Raw genomic sequence first — 6,000 nt, 5'->3', positions numbered from 1 at the left:
GTTTACTGAAAGCAGTACTCTGGATACCCTAAGGATACCCTAAGGTAGGTGGCAGAACCTGGTTACCGTATGTACAATGTGCTTACATCGCCAAGACGCAAAAGGCTTGATGTCCATCAATTATTCACACAAACAAACAAAGGAAAAACGAACAAACCAGCTGCATACAAGCAAAATGAGACATTTTCATGGCTCAAGATGTTTCCAGCAACAAACATACATACATACATATTTATTTTGTCATATTTACACATGGAAGTAAGTGGGCCCGCGGAAGCGCAAGGCAGGGCGCTTGTGGGCGGGCCACGCGTCAATCAAACAAAGTGCAGACTCAGTACAGACAAAATTACATGGTTTGCAATATAAAAGAGAGAAAAGAAACGAAAAAAACATACATTGATAGAAACAACAATCACACTTGCACAATCTGAAAAAGTAGGTTAATTAGATAGGTTAAGAGGACACAAAAAAAGCAACCGTGCTTCATAACACCTGTCAACAAGACCTTCATAGTGTGTCGAGTGATTATATCAGAGTATCGTTTTTAAGGTTCTAGACGTAACTAGCCAGGATTTTACTTGTGATTTGACCTCTTTGATCGTCTGCAATGATAGTATTTTTGTTGGAAGCTGGTTAAAAAGGAAGGGGATGTAGAACATTCAGCCCCTTTTTCCATAGTGTGTATATATTTTGCGAAGTTTAAACGGCTCTACTTTTCTTAGTATTTTAGGTTTGTTTACAGGAAGCTTAAAGTTATTAGAAAAGTAGTTTCTACTGATTACTACATGTGTAAATAAATCTTGAATGAAGTACACATCAGCTACGAGCATTCTTTCAGCACTATCTAAGGCCTCCTTAGACGTGCCATACAAAATGTTTGCGGCAATTCTGTGTAGTAATCGATCGATTTGGCTTCTTCTAGACAACGCACATGAGCCATAAACAGAGACACCATACCTTGAAATTGACTCTCCTATAGCCTTAAACACAAGCTGACGCAACCTAACAGAAGTATTGAATTTCATTCTGTACAGATATGCCGGTTCATTTAAAATTTCGTATCTCTGACATGGAGTAACATTTTTTTTCTCTTTTTAAAAGTATGATTCTGCTCAATTCGTTTGTTATTTGTGATTGATTATTTTGAAATGCAATTTTGTACTCACATTTACTCCTCGCATATAGACTAATATAAAAAAGCTAAAAAAATAATCGCAAACTTAATCTTGCTGCTAATTTTTGCAATAGGTGACGTTAATGTATATCATTTAGTTTTTATAAGACTGCATCCAAAGTACTCACCCCAGTGCTTTGTAAGTGGCTTAGTGGCTATGGCGTTTGGCTGCCGAGCGCAAGGACAAAGGATCAATTCCCGGTAATGGCTGCTGCAATATAATGGATGCGAAATGTGAAAACGTCTCTGTACTGGGCTATGCCAGAGGAAAAGATAATAGAAATTAATTTGTAGCCCTGCACTACAGCACCCAACTTTCCTGTGTGCAGTTTTGGGACATTAAACTGCACATGCCAAACTATACTGTACCTCACCTAGTGTCCTTTGTGCCAGCCTCATTTTAATAAGATTACTGATTAACTCACCTACTTAATTCACTGTAGAGCTTATGCATGCACCTAAATGCCGAAGCTTTTTTTCATTCTGGTGTTTCAAGAGATCATTATTGTGGGCATGACTTGGAATCTATTTATTTCATTTCAGTGAAAGACAAAAATAAATAGAACCGCTTTTCCTACTTTAAAGAGTCTGATAAGTTAAAGAAAATTCTCGATGAAAAACAAAAATAATCATCAAACCCTAGTAAAACTTTTGTTTCAGTTGAGGCCTCAAACCCTAAAAGAAAAACAGTTGAGCGTGTGCTCTGTCTTACGCTTTTGTGTACTTTTGCTCTAGGAAACGGAACGGCAGTATGGGGTGTGGAACACCCGATCCGCTGGCCTTGAAATGAGCCCTCCTGAGGTGGAAGGTTCACCACAAATGTATGCACTGCCAGCTCAACTTTGTCGCCTGTCACTACCTCAAGGCCTTCACAAAAGAGGAAAAATCACGCAGAGAAACTTATAAAAAAACTTCTATTGACATCGGCTGTCGAAACTCTGCAAAGGAGCCAACAATGCGTGGCAACCTGCCAATCACTAATGAATGTAAATAAAAAAACTTCTAATGACATTGGCTGTCGAAACTCTGCAAAGGAGCCAACAATGCGTGGCAACATGCCAATCACTAATGAATGTAAATAAAAAAACTTCTAATGACATCGGCTGTCGAAACTCTGCAAAGGAGCCAACAATTCGTGGCAACCTGCCAATCACTAATGAATGTAAATAAAAAAACTTCTAATGACATTGGCTGTCGAAACTCTGCAAAGGAGCCAACAATGCGTGGCAACCTGCCAATCACTAATGAATGTAAATAAAAAAACTTCTAATGACATCGGCTGTCGAAACTCTGCAAAGGAGCCAACAATTCGTGGCAACCTGCCAATCACTAATGAATGTAAATAAAAAAACTTCTAATGACATTGGCTGTCGAAACTCTGCAAAGGAGCCAACAATGCGTGGCAACCTGCCAATCACTAATGAATGTAAATAAAAAAACTTCTAATGACATCGGCTGTCGAAACTCTGCAAAGGAGCCAACAATGCGTGGCAACATGCCAACCACTAATGAATGTAATGCATGTGGCAAAATTATGACACATGCTCTTGGCCAAATACCGTCAGGGCCAGACCGTCCGTTGGCCATGGTACATGTCCCTCAGGCTGCCGTGAAACAGCCCTTGTCAAGACATTGTATAGCAGTTGAATTGGACGTGCTCGACATGCAAGAATAAATGCAGCTTTCCATTTCACCTGGACCTGCCAGCTAACTTGGCCTTCGTTGGAAAAGTACTGCTAAACAGGTCTCGTGTTTCTCTTGCACTCTGCTGGGCTTCCCACTGGCTTTTTGCAGTGGCTCTATGGGTAGGTGACGGACGTGTTCTGCACGGGAGCAAACAATGCAACGTACAGCAGCAGCATGAAGGACTTGGTGTAGCATATAAACACAACTGAACTTTGTCATGGCTAACAACTTTCACATTCGATTTCTTTATCAGTTGATGAAGCATGCCTTCTGTCGAGGCGCTCGGATTAAAAATATTCATGAAATAGTTAACCATTATGCTCTGAGTCTAACTTTATTTCACGAGATGTTGATGTGACTATTTACATGACTAGTGCCATCCCCGAGAGAGGACAGGGTCTAATGAAAACACATTGTATGTTCTAAACAAAAGCACCAGCTTTCTATCTTTGTGCATGTTACACCATTACACTGTTGTTTTATCAGAAAAGTAGCGACTTGCTTCCAGGCTGCATGGAAGAATGTGGTACACTTTGCCTCTACGTTATCAAAATTTGCACAGAACTTCGAAGGCTAGTACTGCTGATCTGTGTTGTGTTGTGTTGGGTTTAGTAGCGCATAAGCATCTAAGGCTATCATGCGCCAAGCTCAAGGTGTAGGAGAATTGATTTTTGTAGAATTTTACTAAAAAGCGAAAAAAAAAAATTGGTGGTGTAAAGAGCCTAAAAATTTAGTTGCTGCTACACTGTAATGCGGGGAGAAAAAGTTGGGAAATGTTGGCTTTAAAACCCTCCGTACTGCTGATCTAAGTTGCAGAATAAATGCTTTACCGTGGCGCTCCTCTGTAGGTCAAATAAAAGAGCTAATGATTACCACAATTTGTATTGTATACTATCTATTTTGATTCCTTGTTTTCATATTGCTACAAACAGGAATATATGTTCTACTCGTAGGCAATTTTTTGATATCGCAGAGTTGCTTTTATTGTTGCTAATATTTTCCATTACCTCATTTACCAAATTATTGTATGGGTGTTCATGCATTTTAGACGCTTGGCCGCAGAGTTGAAACGCTGTCCAAGCATGTGGGGCGTTTTCACGCTTTTTGAGCGACATGGGCCTCGGCTCGCGATTGTGATGCCATCAAATGTGCGTGTACATGTTGTTGTTGTTCTTGTAGCCTTTGACAGAATGGCACATACCAACACTGGGGGATCGGCCAAGAATCGGGAGGTAAAGGTTGGTATTCACCTGTACACGGGAGAGGAACACCGGGGGAGTCTACCACAAGAAGGGCAGGAAGAGGAAGGAAAAAAATAAAAAGAAATAATTATATACATATATATATAAGATAAAGTCACCAGAAATTGAAAAACATAACAAGATTTAATTCACGACGTTTCGGCTGGAGGACCAGCCTTTTTCGAGTGTATTACAGTATTTGAAACGAGGCACAGAAAAAAGTGTAAAACACAAATGCGAACAGTAGTGAGGGGAGAGGTAAAAAAAAAGAAAGAAAAAAAAGGAAAAAAAGTTGGTTACAACTTGAAAAGGCAGCAGGTGTTCGGAAGGAGGTAACGACAGAAAAGTCGATTACAAGCGCGAAGCTCTACAGCGCACAGCTGCCACAGGGTTGTGACAAAAAAAAAACTTTACTGCACAAGACTTTACACAATGGCACTCATGGCGCATTGCGGCGACCAGCGCGCAGCGCCTGGCAGCCGCACAGCGAGAAGGCAACATTTCAGGAGAAAGTTCTAGGCATGGGGGTCCGCAGGAATGTCAAAGAAACACCTCCAATAAAAGAAAAAACGCTACTACACAAGAATATGAAAAATCCCACTCAGAGAAGGGTTGTGGCAGCACAACACGATACAAGATGGCTCATTAGGAAAGAACACAAGTTTCTAATGAATCCTTACACAACCACTCAATACACAAAAAAAGGAGAATCCTTACACAACCACTCAATATACAACAAAAGAAAAAGACGCAAGGCTAACAGCAAACACACACGCACAACACTAGAAACGAACTGCAGTCAGTGGCAAGTACAATGTACCGTGTTAGGACAAATGTAATTCTTCACTGCGCGTGAGCTCGCGCAGAAGAGAAATGCGTGACAGTGCAATACAAGGCATGACAATACAATACAAAAACACTTAAAAACAAACAAAAAAAATTAGAAAAGGGGGAAAAACACTAAATACGTGGCAATGCATGTGACATGAAAAAAAGAAAGAAATGCTTGCTATGCTTTCTGACGCCCGTTCTGTCAGTCTCTGCCATCAACATGCCTTTGATAATTATTTGGTACTCTAGGGGTGTAAGCATGATAGCCGGCCTACTGTTTCGTTGATGCCGCTTGAGAATGTGTTAAATTTGTGAATCAAGTATGATTCACAGCTCTCGCGCTCATAATGCGTTTTGAACCCCGATTGAAGTACAATATCTTTAAAGTTATCGAATGGATGCCCAAGGTTGTTTATGTGTTTTGAAAGTGGGAGATTTGGCTGCGTCCGCACATGTGATCTGTGATTGTTGATGCGAATTCTGAACGGTGTAAGTGTTTGTCCCACGTACTGAGCTTTACAGGTTCCACATTCCAGGAGGTAGACAACATTAGCGCTGTCTACCTCCTTGAATGTGTTTATATCACTAGTGTATATAAAAAATCCACAGACAGACAACAGTATCTTCATTTCAACAGCTGCCACCCAGGCCAGTGCAAAACTTCAATCCCATACTCACAGGCCATCAGATTCAAACGAATTTGCTCACGATCGGAAGATTTTCACGAAAATACTAATCGCATGTGAGACACCCTAAACAAACAACATTACCCGTCTTCTATAATCAACGATGCCATTAAAAAGGCAGAAGCAACTAATATTAATCATGTTATTAAGGAATCTCAGGCAACATCACAGCGCTGTAATCTCATACTAACCTTCACAAATAATCTCCCGAACATTAACAACACCCTGAAAAAATACTTTAATATCATAGAACAGAGTGACCGAGTTTCAAAAGTTTTCACAGCGGTCCCCCAAGTAACATATAGAAGACCAAAAAATCTGCAAAACCATGTTGTCCATTCGACAGTCAATAAACCGAGAGCTGTGGGTTGCACACCATGCG

This window comes from Amblyomma mixtum, chromosome 3 (assembly GCF_055824585.1).
Source record: "Amblyomma mixtum isolate Tamu chromosome 3, ASM5582458v1, whole genome shotgun sequence".
NCBI lineage: Eukaryota > Metazoa > Arthropoda > Arachnida > Ixodida > Ixodidae > Amblyomma > Amblyomma mixtum.
The sequence above is the reverse complement of the archived record's forward strand: the minus strand, read 5'-3'. Positions refer to the sequence as shown.